This window comes from Coregonus clupeaformis, unplaced genomic scaffold (genome assembly GCF_020615455.1).
Source record: "Coregonus clupeaformis isolate EN_2021a unplaced genomic scaffold, ASM2061545v1 scaf0131, whole genome shotgun sequence".
Taxonomy (NCBI): Eukaryota; Metazoa; Chordata; class Actinopteri; order Salmoniformes; family Salmonidae; genus Coregonus; species Coregonus clupeaformis.
In genome coordinates, this window is record NW_025533586.1 from 210,844 (window position 1) to 226,862 (window position 16,019).

Here is a 16,019-nt window from a genome sequence, read left to right on the forward strand (position 1 = left end):
GTATATTATACTGAACAAAAATATAAACGCAACATGCAACAATTTCAAAGATTTTAATGAGTTAAAGTTCATATAAGGAAATCAGTCAATTTAAATAAATTCATTAGGCCGTAATCTATGGATTTCACAAGACTGGGAATAAAGACATTCATCTGTTGGTCACAGATACTTTTTTATAAAAAGGTAGGAGCGTGGATCAGAAAACCAGTCAGTATCTGGTGTGACCACCATTTGCCCCATGGCAAAGGAGAAATGCTCACTAACAGGGATGTAAACAAATTTGTGCACAACATTTGAGAGAAATAAGCTTTTTTTGAGTATGGAAAATTTCTTGGATCTTTTATTTCAGCTCATGAAACCAACACTTTAAATGTTGCATTTATATTGAGAAATTGAGTTGGTCTCGCGAAAGATAATGGCCTTCTTAGAACCCATTTACAGAGGACACAATGTGGAAAATGACACAGTGTGCAAATACCGGCTCCCTACGTGGATGACGTTTCTGTTTAAAGGGCGACGCTTTGGGAGATGGACTCTCTCTGTTCCTTCTCACCATATTGAAACACTTAACAACGCTGACACGTAGAGTTAACATCTCTGAGGTTTTCCACACCCCACAAGAGAGTCTGGCAAGGGAGCTTTGGAGTGGGAGATTTTAGATTTTTTTGTCACCTGATATTAATAACACTCCTTGCCCCCTCACAAGAGAACCTCACATTAAAGCATATTTTGTGTGAGAGAACTCTCCCAAAAGAACTCTAAAGAACTCTAAAGTAATCTAAAGTACTCTAAAGCTCCATTGAGAGAAGTAAAATGTTTTTTTCCAGCAGATTGACCTTGATGAATGACATAACATTAAAAACACAGAGGAATCAATCCTGACTGATTGATTGATCGATTGTCAAAGGATGTGTAAGATGCTTGGCCAAATGTGGTCTAAAACATGATCCACTTGACTAAAGCTGAGCCATATCATCCTTTATGAACAGATACTATTTTGTCATCAGTGTCATATCCTGACAATTTAATGCTCTTGTCCTTAATGCAAGAGGGCAGCTTTGCCGTAAGCTGTGGATACATCTGCAGACTGTCAGTCTAAGAGACTTTGCTGTCTGAGCCAATAGACACTTTCGTTTGTCTAATTTTCAGACGTGATGTCATTTTGTTGCAAAATAAGGATGATATCATTGTATTATAATCCTAACATAATTGTCTGTCTGAAGCAAGGCTCTCCAACCCTCTTCCTGAAGATAGACCTTCCTGTAGGTTTTCACTCCAACCCTGTTCCTGAAGATAGACCTTCCTGTAGGTTTTCACTCCAACCCTGTTCCTGAAGATAGACCTTCCTGTAGGTTTTCACTCCAACCCTGTTCCTGAAGATAGACCTTCCTGTAGGTTTTCACTCCAACCCTGTTCCTGAAGATAGACCTTTCTGTAGGTTTTCACTCCAACCCTGTTCCTGAAGATAGACCTTCCTGTAGGTTTTCACTCCAACCCTGTTCCTGAAGATAGACCTTCCTATAGGTTTTCACTCCAACCCTGTTCCTGAAGATAGACCTTCCTGTAGGTTTTGACTCCAACCCTGTTCCTGAAGAGCTACCTTCATGTAGGTTTTCACTCCAACTCACTTCCTGAAGAGCTAATGTACCGTCCTGTAGCTTTTCACTTCAACCCTAATGTAGCACACCTGATTTTATTAATTAGCTGGTTGATAAGATTAACCAGGTTTGTGAAAACTTGGGTTTGAGCAAAAACCTACAGGGCGTAGCTCTCCAGGAACAGGGTTGGAGTGAAAACCTACAGGGCGGTAGCTCTCCAGGAACAGGGTTGGAGTGAAAACCTACAGGAAGGTAGCTCTCCAGGAACATGGTTGGAGAGCCCAGTATGAAGCTTCACTCTCCCCAGAGACTGTAGTAGCCAGTCCTGCAGAGCAGAGCACCTCTCTCAAAACCTCGGCCCAGTCACTCAGACTGCCTGTCCACTGTGTTGGTGACCCCAAGACGTCACTCAGACTGCCTATCCACTGTGTTGGTGACCCCAAGACGTCACTCAGACTGCCTGTCCACTGTGTTGGTGACCCCAAGAGGTCACTCAGACTGCCTGTCCACTGTGTTGGTGACCCCAAGACGTCACTCAGACTGCCTGTCCACTGTGTTGGTGACCCCAAGACGTCACTCAGACTGCCTGTCCACTGTGTTGGTGACCCCAAGATGTCACTCAGACTGCCTGTCCACTGTGTTGGTGACCCCAAGAGGTCACTCAGACTGCCTGTCCACTGTGTTGGTGACCCCAAGACATCACTCAGACTGCCTGTCCACTGTGTTGGTGACCCCAAGACGTCACTCAAACTGCCTGTCCACTGTGTTGGTGACCCCAAGATGTCACTCAGACTGCCTGTCCACTGTGTTGGTGACCCCAAGACGTCACTCAGACTGCCTGACCACTGTGTTGGTGACCCCAAGTCGTCACTCAGACTGCCTGTCCACTGTGTTGGTGACCCCAAGTCGTCACTCAGACTGCCTGTCCACTGTGTTGGTGACCCCAAGACGTCACTCAGACTGCCTGTCCACTGTGTTGGTGACCCCAAGACGTCACTCAGACTGCCTGTCCACTGTGTTGGTGACCCCAAGTCGTCACTCAGACTGCCTGTCCACTGTGTTGGTGACCCCAAGTCGTCACTCAGACTGCCTGTCCACTGTGTTGGTGACCCCAAGTCGTCACTCAGACTGCCTGTCCACTGTGTTGGTGACCCCAAGATGTCACTCAGACTGCCTGTCCACTGTGTTGGTGACCCCAAGAGGTCACTCAGACTGCCTGTCCACTGTGTTGGTGACCCCAAGACATCACTCAGACTGCCTGTCCACTGTGTTGGTGACCCCAAGACGTCACTCAAACTGCCTGTCCACTGTGTTGGTGACCCCAAGATGTCACTCAGACTGCCTGTCCACTGTGTTGGTGACCCCAAGACGTCACTCAGACTGCCTGACCACTGTGTTGGTGACCCCAAGTCGTCACTCAGACTGCCTGTCCACTGTGTTGGTGACCCCAAGTCGTCACTCAGACTGCCTGTCCACTGTGTTGGTGACCCCAAGACGTCACTCAGACTGCCTGTCCACTGTGTTGGTGACCCCAAGAGGTAACTCTGAACTTTTAGGAGCACTGTGGGGGAGATATTTGTTAATATGGTTATGTAAATCACAATAACAATATGCTTGGAAAACAACATGAACTCAGACACGGGGAAACCTCTGTTCTTCCTCAGGCCTCTGTCTTCTCTCCTCTTGTTGAGAGAAGGGGAAACTTGCAGGGACAAGACACGCACATCAGAGACAAAATAAACCCATAGAAAGCTCAACATGGATCAGTCCCAAATGAACCTTTAAACCTCCCCGTGGAAAACATATGTGGCGCGGTCCTTTTAAAGGAGGAGGCTCACAGAGGCACTGACCCAACACTGAGAACTACCGCTTTATTGGGTACATCAATAATGGCATTACTGTTCAGTGCTCTTTAACTTTTTAACTACTGTGAATTGATACCCTTAATGTCCAGTCTGAGTAATCACATTGATACCCTTACATGTCCAGTCTGAGTAATCACATTGATACACTTACATGTCCAGTCTGAGTAATCACATTGATACCCTTAATGTCCAGTCTGAGTAATCACATTGATACCCTTACATGTCCAGTCTGAGTAATCACATTGATACCCTTACATGTCCAGTCTGAGTAATCACATTGATACCCTTACATGTCCAGTCTGAGTAATCACATTGATACCCTTACATGTCCAGTCTGAGTAATCACATTGATACCCTTACATGTCCAGTCTGAGTAATCACATTGATACCCCTACATGTCCAGTCTGAGTAATCACATTGGAGTTTGGAGTGCAGGATGAATATTCCACAGGACAGATAGGACGTACTATGAACCCTTTCCTCTTTCTGTTCCACCTTCCCTTCCTCCTTCCCTTGGGGGCAAAAATGTATCAAGGCATCACTCAATTAAGGCAGAGTTCTAGGTTCACCGTAGTTGGAAAAGCAGTTTGCACCCACCGTATCTCATCCATGCTATGATTAAGGGGGGTGTTGGGGATGTAGGGGTGAGTATACAAGCCAATCACCCCCCTGAGCGACATACATACCTTCTCCCCCTCTAGGGAGGGTGAGGCAAATCTGAGAACTTGAAACTTTCAGACCATGTTACAAAGCTCTTAAAACCAATCTCTTATTATAGCGATGAAGTCAGACCATGTTACAAATCTCAACTCATGTGGATGCACAACTTAGAGCTTTAATGAACCAAGACACCTCTGAAGAGGATGAACCAAGACAACTCTGAAGAGGATGAACCAAGACAACTCTGAAGAGGATAAACCCAAGACAACTCTGAAGAGGATGAACCCAAGACAACTCTGAAGAGGATGAACCCAAGACAACTCTGAAGAGGATGAACCCAAGACAACTCTGAAGAGGATGAACCCAAGACAACTCTGAAGAGGATGAACCAAGACAACTCTGAAGAGGATAAACCCAAGACAACTCTGAAGAGGATGAACCCAAGACAACTCTGAAGAGGATGAACCCAAGACAACTCTGAAGAGGATGAACCAAGACAACTCTGAAGAGGATGAACCCAAGACAACTCTGAAGAGGATGAACCCAAGACAACTCTGAAGAGGATGAACCCAAGACAACTCTGAAGAGGATGAACCAAGACAACTCTGAAGAGGATGAACCCAAGACAACTCTGAAGAGGATGAACCCAAGACAACTCTGAAGAGGATGAACCCAAGACAACTCTGAAGAGGATGAACCAAGACAACTCTGAAGAGGATGAACCCAAGACAACTCTGAAGAGGATGAACCAAGACAACTCTGAAGAGGATGAACCCAAGACAACTCTGAAGAGGATGCAACTCCCAATTTCCCTTTTATATATCCCCAAGGTGACACTAGGTATTCATTTGTTTTCATCCCTGCAACCCCCTTGTGAGCAGACAGACACACCCTCTCTCTTGTTGGATAAACTGAGTCGGCCTCTAAACACAAAGGAATATCAGCGTTTACAGCCTCCTAGAGTAAAGGCTGGAAAGAGGACAGTGAAAGAGACCGTCTCTTCTGATCTGTTTTAGCGCCATGTGTCTCTTAAAAGACAGAGTTCTGGCGTTTATGGCAGGCTGAGCCTTAAAAGTCTGAGAGTTCATGCGTTATGGCAGGCTGAGCCTTGTAATCCACTCATGTCTGGTCCTGTGATGATACCAAGGGCCAACAATGGGTCATGGTGAAATACAAACACTAGCTGGGGAGGCTGAGGTCATTTAAGTAGCAAACCATGCTGGGGTAGTTTGGTCTGTGCAGGGATACAGTTGAGACATTGCTTATTTTGTAGTAACCGACTTGTAAGGTAATGCTTTTATCCTACTGACTGAAACCAGCTTTCTTCCCCAAATTCCTGGTTGTGAAAAATATTTCCTGGGGATTTTATGATAATTATTTTCATGTTGTTTGATATTACAAAATAAGCTCACACTTAAAATAAATCAGAAATATATTACATTTAAAAATCTAATAATAAAAAGGGTATAATCAAGCATTCACTTGTTTTCTTTTTTAATTATTTCCTCCAAGGACAAGACACAGTACAAGACACAGTAAAAGACACTGAGAATTAATAAACCTCATGGGATTTCACGCAGATTGCTTACAGAGGGTCTGTTTATTCAGGCAAGCTATATTTTCCACTATGATTCCCCTTGACAATGAGTGTAATTTTACGCCACCCCTAGGAACAGACAGGCTTACACAGTGCACAAGAAGAGGAAGGATAAAGCATCGCAAACATATTAAATAAACAAATCAGTTTTATTAATTTTACTGAAAGTAAACAACCTTATCCCATCTGCTGGTTGGAGGGGAAGATGTTAGAGAGAGACCAAATTCCCCTCTCATCCCATCCTGAATATGGAAAGTTATCTCCGTCTGCATCATAAATGGCCATAAAGTCAACACTGGAGTTTTCCATCACTCAGAATTTATTCCAAATGGCCTCTTTCCTGAGGAAAGCTCCAACCTCACCTGCTGTTTCACTTTGGGGACGTGGTAATGGATTTAGCACTTTATCTCAGGTTGTAGCTCCAACGTAGAAGTCAGAAACACAGTCTTTAAAGGCTAAGTGGAACGTAGAGGTCAGAAAAACTGTCTTTAAAGTTTAAGTGGGGTGAAACGGGCATGTTTATAAGACATCTTACCAGGAAGTTATGTGGACAACAATTACACAAGATTAGAATGACACAACAGACATGTTTGAAAGTTCAAAGCCATAATGAGCCTATGTATATACGTACTCCATCAGGACTGGTGTATTTACACATACTGTAATGTAATGCAGTAACTTTTACTGACACCTTTAAGTGGTCCGTTTCCTTGTTCCATCCCCTTAATTGAAGGGGCTTTAATTGAAACCCTGGGGGGATTGTGGGAAGGACACAAGCAAAATAATCACATACAGGGGTTTGAAGTGATACTTTCAGGAGGCGAGAGGGGGGTGGAGGAGTGAAGGAGAAACCTGGGGAGATTAATGAGGCATAGAAACCTGGGGAGATTAATGAGGCATAGAAACCTGGGGAAATTAATGAGGCATAGAAACCTGGGGAAATTAATGAGGCATAGAAACATGTGGAGATTAATGAGGCATAGAAACCTGGGGAGATTAATGAGACATAGAAACCTGGGGAGATTAATGAGGCATAGAAACCTGGGGAGATTAATGAGACATAGAAACCTGGGGAGATTAATGAGGCATAGAAACCTGGGGAGATTAATGAGGCATAGAAACCGGGGGAGATTAATGAGGCATAGAAACCTGGGGAGATTAATGAGGCATAGAAACCTGGGGAGATTAATGAGGCATAGAAACATGTGGAGATTAATGAGGCATAGAAACCTGTGGAGATTAATGAGGCATAGAAACATGTGGAGATTAATGAGGCATAGAAACCTGTGGAGATTAATGAGACATAGAAACCTGGGGAGATTAATGAGGCATAGAAACCTGGGGGAGATTAATGAGCCATAGAAACCTGGGGAGATTAATGAGGCATAGAAACCTGGGGAGATTAATGAGGCATAGAAACCGGGGGAGATTAATGAGGCATAGAAACCTGGGGAGATTAATGAGGCATAGAAACCTGGGGAGATTAATGAGGCATAGAAACATGTGGAGATTAATGAGGCATAGAAACCTGTGGAGATTAATGAGGCATAGAAACATGTGGAGATTAATGAGGCATAGAAACCTGTGGAGATTAATGAGACATAGAAACCTGGGGAGATTAATGAGGCATAGAAACCTGGGGGAGATTAATGAGCCATAGAAACCTGGGGAGATTAATGAGGCATAGAAACCTGTGGAGATTAATGAGGCATAGAAACATGTGGAGATTAATGAGGCATAGAAACCTGTGGAGATTAATGAGGCATAGAAACATGTGGAGATTAATGAGGCATAGAAACCTGGGGAGATTAATGAGGCATAGAAACCTGTGGAGATTAATGAGGCATAGAAACCTGTGGAGATTAATGAGGCATAGAAACCTGTGGAGATTAATGAGGCATAGAAACATGTGGAGATTAATGAGGCATAGAAACCTGGGGAGATTAATGAGGCATAGAAACCTGTGGAGATTAATGAGACATAGAAACCTGGGGAGATTAATGAGACATAGAAACCTGTGGAGATTAATGAGGCATAGAAACCTGGGGAAATTAATGAGGCATAGAAACCTGGGGAAATTAATGAGGCATAGAAACCTGGGGAGATTAATGAGACATAGAAACCTGTGGAGATTAATGAGGCATAGAAACCTGGGGAGATTAATGAGGCATAGAAACCTGGGGAGATTAATGAGGCATAGAAACCTGGGGAGATTAATGAGACATAGAAACCTGGGGAAATTAATGAGGCATAGAAACCTGGGGAGATTAATGAGGCATAGAAACCTGTGGAGATAAATGAGGCATAGAAACATGTGGAGATTAATGAGGCATAGAAACCTGGGGAGATTAATGAGGCATAGAAACCTGGGGAGATTAATGAGACATAGAAACCTGGGAAGATTAATGAGACATAGAAACCTGTGGAGATTAATGAGGCATAGAAACCTGGGGAAATTAATGAGGCATAGAAACCTGGGGAAATTAATGAGGCATAGAAACCTGGGGAGATTAATGAGACATAGAAACCTGTGGAGATTAATGAGGCATAGAAACCTGGGGAGATTAATGAGGCATAGAAACCTGGGGAGATTAATGAGGCATAGAAACCTGGGGAGATTAATGAGACATAGAAACCTGTGGAGATTAATGAGGCATAGAAACCTGGGGGAGATTAATGAGGCATAGAAACATGGGGAGATTAATGAGGCATAGAAACCTGGGGAGATTAATGAGACATAGAAACCTGGGGAGATTAATGAGGCATAGAAACCTGGGGAGATTAATGAGGCATAGAAACCGGGGGAGATTAATGAGGCATAGACACCTGGGGAGATTAATGAGGCATAGAAACCTGGGGAGATTAATGAGGCATAGAAACCTGGGGAGATTAATGAGGCATAGAAACCTGGGGAGATTAATGAGGCATAGAAACCTGGGGAGATTAATGATGCATAGAAACCTGGGGAGATTAATGATGCATAGAAACCTGGGGAGATTAATGAGGCATAGAAACCTGGGGAGATTAATGAGGCATAGAAACCTGGGGAAATTAATGAGGCATAGAAACCTGGGGAGATTAATGAGGCATAGAAACCTGGGGAGATTAATGAGGCATAGAAACCTGGGGAGATTAATGAGGCATAGAAACCTGGGGAGATTAATGAGGCATAGAAACCTGGGGAGATTAATGAGGCATAGAAACCTGGGGAAATTAATGAGGCATAGAAACCTGGGGAGATTAATGAGGCATAGAAACCTGGGGAGATTAATGAGGCATAGAAACCTGGGGAGATTAATGAGGCATAGAAACCTGGGGAGATTAATGAGGCATAGAAACCTGTGGAGATTAATGAGGCATAGAAACCTGGGGAGATTAATGAGGCATAGAAACCGGGGGAGATTAATGAGGCATAGAAACCTGGGGAGATTAATGAGGCATAGAAACCTGGGGAGATTAATGAGGCATAGAAACCTGGGGAGATTAATGAGGCATAGAAACCTGGGGAGATTAATGAGGCATAGAAACCTGGGGGAGATTAATGATGCATAGAAACCTGGGGAGATTAATGATGCATAGAAACCTGGGGAGATTAATGAGGCATAGAAACCTGGGGAGATTAATGAGGCATAGAAACCTGGGGAAATTAATGAGGCATAGAAACCTGGGGAGATTAATGAGGCATAGAAACCTGGGGAGATTAATGAGGCATAGAAACCTGGGGAGATTAATGAGGCATAGAAACCTGGGGAGATTAATGAGGCATAGAAACCTGGGGAAATTAATGAGGCATAGAAACCTGGGGAGATTAATGAGGCATAGAAACCTGGGGAGATTAATGAGGCATAGAAACCTGGGGAGATTAATGAGGCATAGAAACCTGGGGAGATTAATGAGGCATAGAAACCTGGGGAGATTAATGAGGCATAGAAACCTGGGGAAATTAATGAGGCATAGAAACCTGGGGAGATTAATGAGGCATAGAAACCTGGGGAGATTAATGAGGCATAGAAACCTGTGGAGATTAATGAGGCATAGAAACCTGGGGAGATTAATGAGGCATAGAAACCTGTGGATATTAATGAGGCATAGAAACCTGGGGAGATTAATGAGGCATAGAAACCTGGGGAGATTAATGAGGCATAGAAACCTGGGGAGATTAATGAGGCATAGAAACCTGGGGAGATTAATGAGAAAGAAAGAAGAAAGAGAATTCCCCCTGGCCACACACTGGTTGAATCAATGTTGTTTCCACGTACTTTGAATTGATGTCTGTGCCCAGTGGGTGGGGGAAAGAGAAAGAGAAGAGAAAGGAGAAGAGAGAGAGAGGAACCAGCACCACCAGCAGAACGTCCTTGATGTCCGTTAATGGTTCTAATAGTCTGAGATGTTTTTATTGGCCATTAGGCCCCAGTGGACCACTGGGGAGGAGAGGGGGAGGAGGACAGGTGGAGGGGAAGCTTTCATTTACTCCTTTGTTTTGGGTCATTGTACCCACGTTCATGAGAGTTAAGATCAGAAACACATGTTGCGCTGGTCTCCCTCTAAACACAGACCTGTTCCCCCTTTCTCCTGCAAAGACCAGGAGTCAGAGAGCAGCCATTCAAGAGGATTCAGCAACAGAGGCTCAACAAACAAGAGGAGTCACAGTGATGGGGCGGGATTTCTCCATACGATCAGATTTTACTGTGTTACACTTTATTTACAGATGTGTGCTGGCACCGCCAAGTCTCTCCATACAATCCAATACAAACAGTCCTACTGACTGAGATACACATTTACACACACACATGATTAATGAACACAATTTTCCATTCATAATTTATACGTCCCACAGGTTGAAAAGAGTCTCAGGCCCTCTTTAGTCAGTTTCAACAGAAACTCTCTTTACAAAGAAACATGTTTTGTTCAAGATTGTCATATTGCTTTGTGAAAAAATCACAGACTGGATCCAAGGGGTTCTGCTGTGTGTGTAACGATCCCGGCAGTCTGAGTCGGGTCCTGTCTGGTGACTAGTTTTTCCTGTTCGTGATCTCCAGTTTCCCGAGGGTTCGGGAACGCTCCGGGGAGCTCTCTTGTTTTCCGCACCTGCATCCCATCAGCAATCTGCACACCTGGTCCTGATCATCACCCTTCTTAGGCTCTGGCCAAACATCCAGTTCCTGCCGGATCGTTAGCCATGAACAGTATGTTTGTCAGCGTATCAGCCTTGAGTTCTAGCGTTAGTTTTTGTTGTTTTGCACCTTGTTGATTTGCTGTGTACTCACCTCCGTTTTGTTCTGTCTGCAGTCTCTCACCCGGAACCTTCACCCAACCTCTGCCTGATGGTCGGGCGGCTGCCGAGCCATGTCTGGACCTACCACTGCACCCTCAACAACCCATCCACGCCACCCGCTCTGTCCCTGGATTATTCAGCCTCACTCGGGAGTCAATTAATAAACACTCACCTTTTCCTCTAAGTACCTTGTCCTGGTCTGCTTCTGGGTTCTGGCGTAGTAAACCGTGACAGAACGATCCGGCCAGTAATGAACCCAGCGGACCTGGACTCTGTTCGCCATGCCATTACCCATCAGGAGAAGATGTTGGGCCATCATAGCACGGTACTACAGGAGATCGCGTTGTCAGTTCGAACCTTTCTACCGGTCTGACGGAGGTCCAGAACCAACGCAAGTTTCCGGTGGAGGATCCACTACCGGTTTCACCCATCTCGCCTGCCGCTTCGGGAGCTGTGTCCTTCCGTGAGCCCGAGGTTCCGACGCCGGATAGATATGAGGGGAGCTGGGAAGATGCCGTTCCTTCCTTATGCAGTGTGGATTAGTGTTCGATCTACAGCCCTACTCTTATGCCACAGACAAGGCTAGGATAGCCTTTGTGATTGCGTTGCTGCGTGGTCGAGCGCTGGAGTGGGCTTCAGCCGTTTGGGAACGACAAGACCCCTGCATGGCTTCATACCAGGGGTTCACGGCCGAGATGAGGAAGCTCTTCGACCATTCCGTCCGAGGGAGGGACGCAGCTAGGCGCCTGTTTTCGCTTCACCAAGGAACTCGCAGCGTGGCCGACTTCGTGATCGAGTTCAAGACGTTGGCTGTGGAGAGTGGGTGGAACGAGGAGTCTCTGCAAGCGGCCTTTTACCAGGGTCTGTCGGAGCAGCTCAAGGATGAGTTGATCTCCTATCCGGAGCCCTAGTGACCTGGACAGCTTGGTAGCCTTGTCTATTCGGGTGGATAATCGAGTCCGAGAGCGAAGGAGGGAGAAGCAATGGGGTCCGTCCAATCGATCAGCTTCTCAGTTCCCAGTCGGGTCGGGTGGTGGACCAGAACACGTCGATCATTCTCCTCCACAATGGATTAGTGGAGAGGTCCTCTCTCCCGATTCTGAACCCATGCAAGTGGGGGCGGCACGGGTTAACCAAGGAGGAGCGTCAACATAGACGTCAGACCAACTGCTGCCTCTACTGTGGTAGCTCGGGACATTACATCTCCACCTGTTCCCGGCGGTCGTCAAACTGCCCGGCTCGCTAAAGTTGGGAGGACTTTTAGCGAGCCAGTTTCAACCTCTCAGTACCTCTGTCAGACCCCGTTTCCGGCTACCCTTGTGAACAGGAATCAGAGCTTAGCGCTTAACGCTTTATCGATTCAGGTGCCGATGGAAGCTTTCTTGATGCCGAGTTGGTGGAACAGCTGGGGCTTTCAAGGAGCAATTGCGGAAGCCATTGAAGCGACCACTCTGAACGGCAGTAGTCTGGCACGTATCACGATGAGGACTGAACCGGTTAAGATGCGGTTGTCGGGGGAATCATTCTGAGATGATTTCATTCTTCATTCTGCCATCTTCCCATGTTCCTCTGGTCCTTGGATACCCCTGGCTGAAGGAACACAATCCCACGTTCGATTGGGTGGACGGGCAAGGTAACGAAGTTGGAGCCTTGATTGTCATGCTAACTGTCTCAAGACTGCCTGCCCCCATTCGGTTCCCAGTCAGGTGATTGAGGCTAAACCCCCAGATTTGTCCCTGGTTCCCGAGACATATCACGATTTGGGGAGGTTTTCAGTAAGCAGAAGGCTCTGTCACTCCCTCCCCACCGACCATATGATTGTGCCATCAACCTGGTCCCTGGAGCTGTCTACCCCAAGGGAAGGTTATACAGTATCTCCCGACCTGAACGTGAGGCGTTGGAGACCTACATCAAGGAGTCCCTAGCTGCTGGTCTCGTTCGCCCCTCGTCATCACCCCTGGGGGCAGGATTCTTCTTTGTGGGTAAGAAGGATGGCTCTCTTCGACCGTGTATTGATTATCGGGGGTTGAATGACATCACGGTCAAGAACAAGTATCCCCTGCCCTTGATGAGTTCTGCCTTCGACTCCTTACAGGGTGCTACGGTGTTCACCAAGCTAGACCTACGCAATGCGTATCACCTGGTCCGGATCAGAGAGGGGGACGAGTGGTTGACGGGTTTCAATACACCGATGGGTCACTCGAGTATCAGGTGATGCCGTTTGGACTGACCAATGCTCCAGCGGTATTCCAGAGTATGGTGAACGACGTCCTGAGAGATATGATCGGTCTCTTTGTGTTTGTTTACCTCGATGACATTCTGATCTTCTCGAAGGAACCTTCCGACCACGTCCAGCATGTCCGGCAGGTTCTGCAGCGATTGTTGGAGAATCGCCTGTTCGTGAAGGCCGAGAAGTGCGAGTTTCACGCCCACACGACATCCTTTCTCGGGTACATCATCTCCAGGGGAGAGATTAGGATGGACCAGGAGAAGGTTAGAGCGGTTCTGGAATGGGTCCAGCCCGGTACGAGATTGCAGCTCCAGAGATTTTTGGGGTTTGCGAATTTCTACCGCAGATTCATCCGGGATTACAGCCGTGTGGCCGCTCCGTTAACTGCCTTGACTTCCAGTATCAGGACCTTCAAGTGGAATCCGGAGGCGGATCGAGCGTTTCTGGATTTGAAGAGGCGATTCACCAACGCACCGATTCTCTCTCAACCGGACACGGCCCGTCAGTTCGTCGTTGAAGTGGGACGCGTCTGATGTGGGAGTTGGCGCCATCCTGTCGCAGCGATGCTCCACGGACAGTAAACTCCATCCCTGCGCCTACTACTCTCGTCGCCTTTCGCCTGCGGAGAGGAATTACGATGTGGGTAACCGGGAGCTTCTCGCGGTGAAACTTGCCTTGGAGGAGTGGCGCCACTGGTTGGAGGGGGCGGAGCAACCGTTTATTGTCTGGACTGACCACAAGAATCTTGCTTACGTGCAATCGGCTAAACGTCTCAACTCCCCGTCAGGCCAGGTGGGCGTTGTTTTTCGGACGATTCAAGTTTGCCCTGACGTTCCGACCTGGATCTAAGAACGGCAAGGCGGACGCCTTGTCCCGGATGTTCTCCAAGACGGAGGAGAGTGGGTCCAAGACCGAGACAATCCTCCCCCCGGAACTGCGTCGTGGGAGCAGTTATGTGGAAGATTGAGGAGGAGGTGCTGGCGGCCCTTCGGACTCAGCCCGGTCCCGGTAACGGTCCACCCGGTCGGTTGTTTGTGCCTGAGTCGGTTCGTCCTGCTGTCCTCAAATGGTCCCACGCCAGCAAGATGGCTTGTCACCCTGGCGTGGCTCGGACAATGGCGTTTCTTCGCAGACGTTTTTGGTGGCCTGCCATGGCCGAGGATACTCGGGGTTTTGTTGCTGCCTGTCCAGTGTGTGCGCAGAATAAGAGTACCAATCGGCCCAGCTCTGGACTACTTCACCCCCTTCCTATTCCCCGGCGACCATGGTCGCATCTGGCCCTGGACTTCGTCACTGGGTTGCCCGCTTCTGAGGGGAACACGGTCGTTCTGACGATCGTGGACAGATTCAGCAAGTTCGCCCACTTTGTGCCTATTGCCAAGCTTCCCTCTGCCTCGGAGACGTCCGAGATCCTGGTTAGGGGAGGTTTTCAGGGTCCACGGTTTGCCCAGTGATATCGTTTCCGACCGTGGCCCTCAGTTTACCTCTGCTGTCTGGAAGTCCTTCTGTTTGGCCATTGGAGCTACAGTCAGTCTCACATCTGGTTTTCACCCCCAATCCAATGGTCAGGCGGAGAGAGCCAACCAGAAGATGGAATCCACGCTACGCTGTCTGGTCTCTTCCAACCCCACCTCCTGGGTCTCTCAGTTGCCTTGGGTTGAGTATGCCCACAATACTCTCCCTACATCTGCCACTGGGATGTCTCCCTTCCAGTGCCTGTATGGCTACCAACCTCCCTTGTTCCCTTCTCAGGAGAAGGAGCTCTCAGTGCCTTCTGTTCAGGCCCATATTCGTCGTTGCCACCGGACCTGGCATCGGGCCAGAAAGGCACTCCTTAGAGTTTCGGACCGGTATCAGCTCCAGGCGAATCGTCGCCGGATCCCCGCTCCCACCTACACCATCGGAGATAGGGTCTGGTTGGCCACACGGGATCTTCCTTTACGGACTGAGTCTAGGAAGTTGTTACCGAAGTTCATTGGTCCGTTTGTGGTGGAGAAGGTGATCAATCCAGTGGCAGTTCGACTCAAACTACCGAGGACGCTCAGAGTCCATCCCACCTTTCATGTCTCCTGCCTCAAGCCTGTCTTCCTCAGTCCTCTGTTGCCTCCTCCGCCTCCTCCTCCTCCTCCTCGGATGATCGGAGGTGGTCCTGCCTACACGGTGCGTCGCATCATGGATTCCAGACGGCGGGGCCGGGGTTTCCAGTATCTCGTGGACTGGGAGGGGTATGGTCCTGAAGAGAGGAGTTGGATTCCGCGGCGACAGGTCCTAGATGCTGACCTCATCAGTGATTTCTACCGCCTCCATCCTGGCGCTCCGGGAGGTCCGCCCGGTGGCGTTCGATCGGAGGGGGTACTGTAACGATCCCGGCAGTCTGAGTCGGGTCCTGTCTGGTGACTAGTTTTTCCTGTTCGTGATCTCCAGTTTCCCGAGGGTTCGGGAACGCTCCCGGGGAGCTCTCTTGTTTTCCGCACCTGCATCCCATCAGCAATCTGCACACCTGGTCCTGATCATCACCCTTCTTAGGCTCTGGCCAAACATCCAGTTCCTGCCGGATGCGTTAGCCATGAACAGTATGTTTGTCAGCGTATCAGCCTTGAGTTCTAGCGTTAGTTTTTGTTGTTTTGCACCTTGTTGATTTGCTGTGTACTCACCTCCGTTTTGTTCTGTCTGCAGTCTCTCACCCGGAACCTTCACCCAACCTCTGCCTGATGGTCGGGCGGCTGCCGAGCCATGTCTGGACCTACCACTGCACCCTCAACAACCCATCCACGCCACCCGCTCTGTCCCTGGA